The sequence below is a fragment of the Oncorhynchus mykiss genome, chromosome 27, assembly GCF_013265735.2.
Source record: "Oncorhynchus mykiss isolate Arlee chromosome 27, USDA_OmykA_1.1, whole genome shotgun sequence".
In the NCBI taxonomy this organism is placed as follows: Eukaryota; Metazoa; Chordata; class Actinopteri; order Salmoniformes; family Salmonidae; genus Oncorhynchus; species Oncorhynchus mykiss.
The window spans coordinates 27,741,869-27,750,784 of NC_048591.1; positions in this window are offsets into that span (position 1 = coordinate 27,741,869).

The window sequence follows — 8,916 nt, forward strand, 5'->3', positions numbered from 1 at the left end:
TAATTTCCTCATTTACCTCCAAGAGGAGGTTCAGAACTCAGTTGAATGAAGTTGAAACCCTTCTTGTCACAGCACAATCCATTAAAGGCAAAATATCTTACATCTATAGACTCCTTTCTGAGAAAGGAAGCTCCTCCTTTACTCCTTTAAAAATAATCTGGGAAAAGGACCTTGGTCTGACTATCAGTGATGAGTTATGGGCGGAGGTTTGCGACAGGGTATACTGCTCCTCTACCAGTGTAAAAATGAAAGAATCTAATTACACATTTTTGTACAAATTGTATTATACTCCTTTGAGACTCCATAGAATGAAAACAGATATGTCTCCTAACTGTAAAAGATGTACCTCTGAAAGTGGAACCTATATGCATGTATTTTGGAGCTGTAGGGAGATTGCCAGATTCTGGCAATCTGTACATACTGCTGCACAGAAAATACTAGAGGTACAGTTTGATATGACCCCGTGTATCTATCTTCTTAATGCCCAGCAGGACTTTGTTCTTGATCCTGACAGAGAAAATTTGCTTATGACTATTACATACTTTGCTAAGAAATGTATTCTTCTATTGTGGGCCTCAAATACCCCTCCTACATTTAAAATGTGGATTGACCAGATTGTTGACTTTCTTCCTCTTGAAAAGCTCACTTATGACCTCCACAAGAGACAGCCCAAGTTTGATAGACTCTGGTCTTCACTATTCAACTATATTTCAAACTGGACAGAGTGAACAGGGTGACTAGGGAAATGCGCAGATACATGTTGTGTAAGGTACTGTAAAACCTAAAAACGAATTATTGGCCCGTCGTCTCAGCGAATGCTTGAAATAGCTGATAAGAACCTTGATAGTGCTGCTGCAAGTGTTAAATGTTTTTTTGTGTGTTTTTATTTTAATTTCGTTTTTGAGTATGTGTGCACCAAGGAAAATAAATGCTTTTATTTGACTTTATCATTCATTTTAATTGTATTTTTATTTTTTCATATGTATTATTATTTTTTGACTTTTTCTTTTTTTAAAGCCTGTGAATGTGGAATGTGTTTTGTTGGTTGATTGAAAAACAAGAAAACTTAATAAAACTTTCAATTGAAAAAAAAAAAAAATAGCACTGTTGTTCTAATCGTCAGATCGCAGGTATTCTGATCTTCACTGTCCATGGTGCTGAATCTGGCTGGGTAGATTAGTTTGAATGCTGAAAACTTGTTTGCCTACATTTAAAGGCCCTGTGAAGTCAAAATAATTGTATTTCATATTGTACAACAGCTGATGAAACTAACACTGTAAATGTGTTTTACAAAAATGTGATCGGGGTTGCTTCCTGATAGTTCTGGTTGAAAATACAGAGCATGTTCCTCTGCCCAGGCCTTGCTGACACTTGCCAGATCTTACACTGCCTGGATAGGTATTTTGTGTGTCAGCTAACCACATCATATGTTATAGCAATCTGTCAGTCGATGACACAATGGATGACTTGGCACACAACCATTGGTTGATGCATGCAACACCTGAGCAGGGACACATTCTTTTCACAGCACTTCAATGCAAAGTAATTTTCGTAGAAGGTTTGGAGAGCATTTTCACTAACCCTAACCCTTTTCCTAACCTTAACCTCAGTTTCCTAACCTGCTACGAAAAATTCACTTCGATATTGAAGTGCCATGAAAAGAGAGTTTCTCACATCTATACAGCACCTTCTAATCAGCAGGTTTGCATGGGCGAGAGTTTTGGCTTTCCATGGCGACATCACCATGTGTAAATTGGTTTATAGACCAACGACAAAGAGAGTGCCAATAACAGCTAGTTTTAATTTCCTCTCCACACTGACCACTCCCAGACAGTCCTAGCAAAATTATTGCTTGAGAAAGTTTTTTTTTGCAAAAAATACATTTTTGACCATTTTCATCGTAATCTATTACAGTAAGGTACTTAATTGTTACCCAGAAATGATTTGATATTGATATAAAAACGTCTGCTTTGGGCCTTAAAAAGATATGTGCACTACATACTCAGAAATCACATATATTGACATTTTAGAATGTATTTTATCAAGAAAGTAAGTTATACATGTCTTTTTTAATCTTACTCTTAGTTGCAAATAATTAATTTGGCTGTGGTTCATTTGATTTCAGCACAACCCTGTTTGATAACGTATAGTATTATAGTGACTTCTTGTGGTAAAATGTCAAACTCACAACTAAACTAATTAAAATGGAGGTTTTCTTTACCCTGTCTTATCAAACAGTGCAACATTTGACTGATGAAATAGCATTCTTCTAAAATTCTTACACTTCTAGATGCAAAATACAAGTCACTATTCCAATACTGTTTGATTCTGCCATTTTTAAATACATTTAACATTTCAGTTAAAAACCCTTTGGATAATATCAACATTAATTACTTAACATCTTAACACATACACACCATGTAAATATCAATAAACAGAGGAACACATGCTACAAATAGTTAGTGACTACCTACCAGTCAATTTAAATTAGATTATTCAGAAAATAACATTGTTATAAGAGACAAATTGCCTTTAGACAACATAAATGACTGCATCTGGACACAGGTCAAAACTACTCTGCCGAGCTCAAGTTACCAGCTATGTATGGTTTCAACACTTACATTTATTGAGTTATTGAAAAGTATCCTACAAACATTGTTCGAATGTGAAAGTGATCAGGTTTTCTGAAACAGGTGTGTTTGTATTGAAGAACCCTGAGATTGTGGACAGTAGGACTTGTGTGAACAGGTGTGAACAGACTGAAGATAATGATGTTTTCCTTTCTCTGTCTTTCAAAACTCAGGAACAGTTTGAATGTTTTTTTATTGTAATTTAAACAATGGTATGGATGATTAAGCTGGATCTTTCTCTCTGAATCAGGAGTGCACTTTCATTCTCCCAATTTTTCCAAAAGCCCAATCTGAGCAACCTTTGCTATAAACCCTGTCTTTCCCATTGTTGTTTCAAAAGTGGAAAATGATCAATTCGATAATCACACATAATGGGCATTTCACAGCCAAGACTTTTGATCCTTCCCATCAAGGCCATGTTGGCCAGTTTAACCTTCACCCGTTCCCTCTCTTCCGGAGTCCTCTTGGAGGTGCACTCCACAGTAGAGTCGGTCTCAAAGGAGATGGCTGGGACGTGAGTGAGCAGGTGGCCCACAGCCTTCTCCTGGGCCATGGGCGTGGGAGTCTGCAGGACCAGCCCGTGCGTCGCTTGTTGATGTCGAAGGTAAAAGCTAAGAGGATACACACAAACATTGACCATATAATGTAATTTGTTACATGTAACTAACTAGCTTGACTTGCCACCGTGTGAAACATGTATGCTACCATATGTTACTAAAAAGAGCTGACAATATTATAAAATGTAATCCAGGAGTTTATGTTTGAATTCTGGTTCTCTCACAACACAAGTCACTCAGAAAAGCATCTGTAGGCAGAAGCATGCTACATGTACATTTGGCATTTTAAAAAACTACAGCTGTGCTATGCTACCGGATGCAAAATGTATCTGTATCATAAAAGTGTAGTGCAATATTCCCTTTTTTTTGCCACACACACATACTCTCTCTCTCAGTAGGGACAAATGTTTTGGCTACTTGTCCAGAGAGGTTTGAGCTTTAGAAGTGGATCTGCAGCAAAAGTAGACCTTTATTGCCATCTACAGGTCAAAGGTCAGACTGGCATTCAGTAAAATGTAAACATGGGCGATCCACAGAAAATGGAAATGTGTGTGTTTGTTTGAGAAGTTAAACCAGTTAATTCCCTTATAACTGAGTGTCCTGCATCATGTATTATTTTATTGGTTGTAAATTAAATACTGTTTATTTTACAGTACATGTATTTTACAATGAATCATTGATATATGGTTGAATGTTGGTTGTGGGACATATCTGAAGTACTATGTGTATGTGTTCAATGAATCACACTGTGTGTGTGTGTGTGGGTGGGGGGGTGGGAGGGTGCATGTTCTATACATTATTCAGGACAACATTACTTTGTTTAGCCTACACCGTGACTATGACTGCATAATAAACTAAACTAAATATACTATGTATTTTCTAATCAAATGTGTTAACAGGGCAACACTAAAGAAGACAAAGGCCATCAATTCAATGCAAATATTACTGTATTAAAGGAAATTGTTGTATTAAGCTTGCTTTGAAAACCGTTTGAATGGCTTGGATAGGCCTATGGAGATGGTGGAAAACATCCTGATTAGAAGGGGACGTTTGCGAGGCTTCTCCTGTTGAGAGGTGGAGGGAAGACCCTCTGGGAGTCCAAATGTGGCAGGATGTGCCACTATGTTGGGCGACAGAAGAGAGAGAGTTGACATGCACTTTCATTTAGAAATGATGGTATATTGTATTCTTAGTTTCAACTCATTATTACTTTCACAAATAAATGAGAACCAGAATCTTGAGATTTGGAAACTATAAATAATTTTACATAAGAGATTACTATCGATAATATATAATGTACTGTATATAGGGTTTAATATTTTTGCAATAGCAGCTTTGTACACCAATATCTCAAACAGTAAATGTCCTGCTGTATGGACTTACACATGATATCTTCAGCAGTAGTCTGGTCTTTGGATCAGAATGGCGGGATTTCTTATTGGAATCCTTCTTGTTTCCCATCATGAATGGCTAAAACAAAAACATGTCAAAACAACTGTCACAGCAGAACAATCTCACGGTAATAACGATCACATCTTACACACCAGCACAACAAGATTTATAAATGGTTTTGGAATTAATGGATGGTTTTACATTTTCTCTAAATAACATTGTTTACTCACATTGACACAATTGTTAACTTAAATAAGTGTGATGTACCTTTAAGTTGAATTTCAGTCTGGCAAGCCTTTGTAGGAAAGACAGCTTCCCTCTGGTAGCCTTCACATCTTCAGCCATGAGAAGAGCTTCTGGCCTGGTGGCTTCGAAAGATGTTCTTGAGGCTGCTCTTGATGCCTCGTTACAACTGTGGAGAAGCTCCTTGCTCAATGACTTCACAAGAATCCTATTGAAAGTGGAGTCCTGAGTCGACACGGCCAGTTGGAGTATTTTCTCTGAGCCAAACTCCTTCAACAGATGTTTGTAGACGGTGCTGTATACTTTGTGACTCTTCAGGTTCTTGGGATAAGCTTGGGTCTCAGAGCAGCCTGACCATGCACAGAAGGCAGCTATAACTTTTGGAATCAGGTCTTGTGACGTGCGTGTGACGTCAGTTGGGTACAGATCAGTTTGGGTTTGGATTTTTGACAGAAGTCTCACCACTAACATGCTGATGAGGCGGTGAAGTCATCATCACCGACTAAGTTGTCAGTGGATGGGGTTGAAAGCGAGGCAACATCCGGGCTGGTTGAATTCTGATCACAAACAATGCTCTGAGGTACACCGAAACAACTGATGGTATCCCTTTCCTCAGCATCTATGTTGGCCTCAAAGCCTCGTGCAGCATTGGAGGTCCCACTTGTTGTCATGCTGATGGCGGAGAAAGATGGCAGAGGGTAGGACTTACCACTCAGTAGACTGCCTATATCAGTTACAGTTCCGGTTGGAGATGACCCTCTGCTTTGTGCATCAGAAACCACAGAGTCCATGACCTGGCTTACCATTACTTTGGTAAACAGGCTGACTGTGTCACTAAATGCTGATGTAGAAAAGAACATGAAATCCTATCTTCAGATACGCTAGCCGGCACACTAACTCCCTGAGCCAAACTCATTGAAGCTGTAGAGGGCACAAGGCTAGGAAGCAAGAGGCGCTTCACAGACTCCTCTGCAAAAAGCTGAACCAGCTTGTAAGCTGTGGGCTTCCCCACCGTCTTGTCATTCCTCTTCAGCTCAGTAAGGACTGTATCGGATGCACTCTTTCCAGCCGCCACTGTCAGAACCAGAGGGGTCAAGTTGCTCTCAGAAATGATGCGGTTGACTTGGTGAGTAAGATCACGTGAGAGAGCACCAATCCTACCCTGAGATATGAGCTCTTCCAGTCTTGCTATTGCAGCTGATAGATCAGGGTGGAATGCAACCTCCCCTTCTTCCTCTGGATGTACCTCCTTTATGATGGTATCCACTATTGCAGACATGCTTTCCCTGGCATCACACACCGATGTTTTTGGCTTAGTAGATTTGCCCATGTCGATGACTGAGCATCTCACAATGGGCTGAGTAATACTCTCTGGTAAATCAGAAGAGATGGGAGTGCCAGGGAGTGGAAATTCCCACTCTGACTTCTTTGATCTGGCAGATGAGGATGACAACGAGGAGGAAGAACGCTGTGGCGCTTGATAGATCAGTTCCTCACCACATTCACTGCTTACCCTTTCAACATCCTTCAGCATCATTCCAACCACATTCTCTATTTGTGAAAGCGCAGTCACCGTTTGGTCAGATTTTGACAGCTCTTTCTGAATTGAAACCAGAATATGGCTGAGGGTCTTTTTGGCTTGAGCCGTTGTTGCTTTGACTTGATTTTGCCATGTAAAATAATTCCTCATCTTTGTCTTCACATTGTGGTAAATAGTCTTTGCAGTTGTCCAGATCTCTTCTCAGATACTTCCAAACCAGACTGTGAGCCTTGGGTGTGGCCTCAGTGTACTCTGAGTTTTCTCATCACTCTGTTGAAGCATAGAGTCTGCCTGCCATAGAGTAGTAGAAGACCTCTGTGGTGGGAAAAGGCTCTTCATGTCATTTGTAATTGATCCAACGATTTCAAAAGCAGTTACTATCTGTATGCCTTAAGGAAATTGTTGATTTTGCTGGCAACATCTGAGAATCTGTCTGGCTGGAACTGACTTTGCTGGGAAAGCTACTGACTGATTTTGATCAGTATTTTTCGCACTTCGTTGGTAGCGTTCATTCTGGAACTCCTCACTGGAGAGTTTCTCAATGACTGAGGCTGGAGGTATCTCTTAATCCTTCCAACCATGAAGAACCAGGACACAGGCATGTCTTCTAGATAAGACATGACACTGTCCAAAAAGCCACAGACTTCAAGGGAGTTGTAAGAGGAACCCTCTGCAACAGATGATGTGCATTCCAAATCTGCCACCTCTGACCTATACATGGTCACAATCTGGGACAAGACCTCTTTGGTGCAGGGCACCATGTTGGAATCACAGAGAGACAGTAATGGTTGAGAGTTCTCACTTTGGCATTTACGGAGCGAACCAAGTCCTGTTGAGTTGACCACTTGCAGTATTGCCTCACTCTTACTGGTTTCAGGTTGCTCTGGTGTTTTTCTCTCCTACAGAGTCAGTTGAATCACATCCATCAGATAAAGAAGATGAACTACGTTCTGATATAGGGGATTCACTCCTACATGGGGAAGGCAAGCTCAGGATTGAAACAGGCAGATCACTGGGAGTCAGTATGCTCCAGAAGCCACGCACTGGAGTCAGCTTTTTCCATAAGGTTCTTCCCCTTGGACTGGAGCTCCACCCATTCTGAGGAACAATGTCTCCAGCTTTGCCTGAAGTCTCTCGCAGAGTCTACGAGCTGCATGGAAGGGTTTCCGCTTTGTCGTACAGTGTCCCACTTGGGTATCTCTCTGGGTGCTTGTTGGCCTGATCTAATTCAGCATACTGCACAATGTCCTTGACATCTTCAACAAAGTTATCAATTATTTTGATGCCTCAGATTCTACTTTGGTCTGTATGAGCTCAGTGGCCGCAGAATCAAGGATCCTGTCAGATGGGCTAGATGCATTCATCAAGCTTGGAGTGGTACTAAACGAATGAGAAGGTTGAACCATACCAGAGATATCGCTCATTAACCTTCTCACAAGAATTTCACTCACAGCCTTTGAGGCTTTTGGTCTTGAACTTCACACTAAACAGTAGTGCCAAGATTTTGCATCATTGCTTTGCAAGATGTACATATTATGTTCAGCTCCTCTGGAACAGGAGAGTCTTCAACATCCAGGTGCTCCACTACAAGGTCACTGCCAGATGCCAACATTTTAACTTTCACAGCCACTTCTCGAAAAACCTTAGCCAATTCCGGATCTTCTTTTTCCAATTCACCCACCATCTCTGCGATAACAGTCATCACTTCTTCTGTTGCAGGTGGAATGCATGACTCTAATACAGAGGTAGAGCTCTGGTCCTCTGGGGTGGTGTGATCATCAAAACATTTCTGGACCATGTTGACCATTTGTTCAGCGGCCTGGGTACCAGAAGAAATAGGGGAGGACCGCCCTGAAATGGCTCTGCTGATGGTCGCAGAGAGGGCAGAGTTAAGCTGTTCGACCACCACCTTGATAAGACAACAGTCAGCTCAGGTGGGCAAGAGGACAGGATATTATGATCAGACAGTTGCTCCTGGACACTTTTGATGATTCTGTCCTCTGTCATTCCCAGGAGGACTTTCACTGAGGTCTGGGAACTTTAAAACGAACAAGCAAAGCATGATAATTCCTGTCTTAACTTGGCAAATCGGTCAAGCGTTGTAATTTTAGTATTCTAAATATCTACATGTCCTTTTGATCGCTTTACATGCTCATTCATTTGAATATGCTCAAAGGCTGATACATTACATTTTGTACTACATCAGATAGAGTAAATTGCATTGGCTAACACTGGGATAGATGATCTCGGTGAAATCCATACATGAAAACCTTGAGGGGAACATACCTCTTAGAAGAGGGTGTTAGGGACCTGAGATGTTGAGCCCCTGTGCCGCCCTTATACATTTCTTCGCCAGATATCTAACTTCCTGGATGAGCTCCAGTCTTTCCTGATCAAAGGCAGCAAAGGATCTTGCACTGCCACCCCTCTTGGGTGAGTCAGTGTCGTCGTCAGCAAAGTCCTTTACCCAAGTACGCGGACCAGGGCTGGCAGCAGGATCTGCAGGGTGGTCTGTGCGATGAAGGTTACAATTGTCTTGCACAATTTGGCAAGC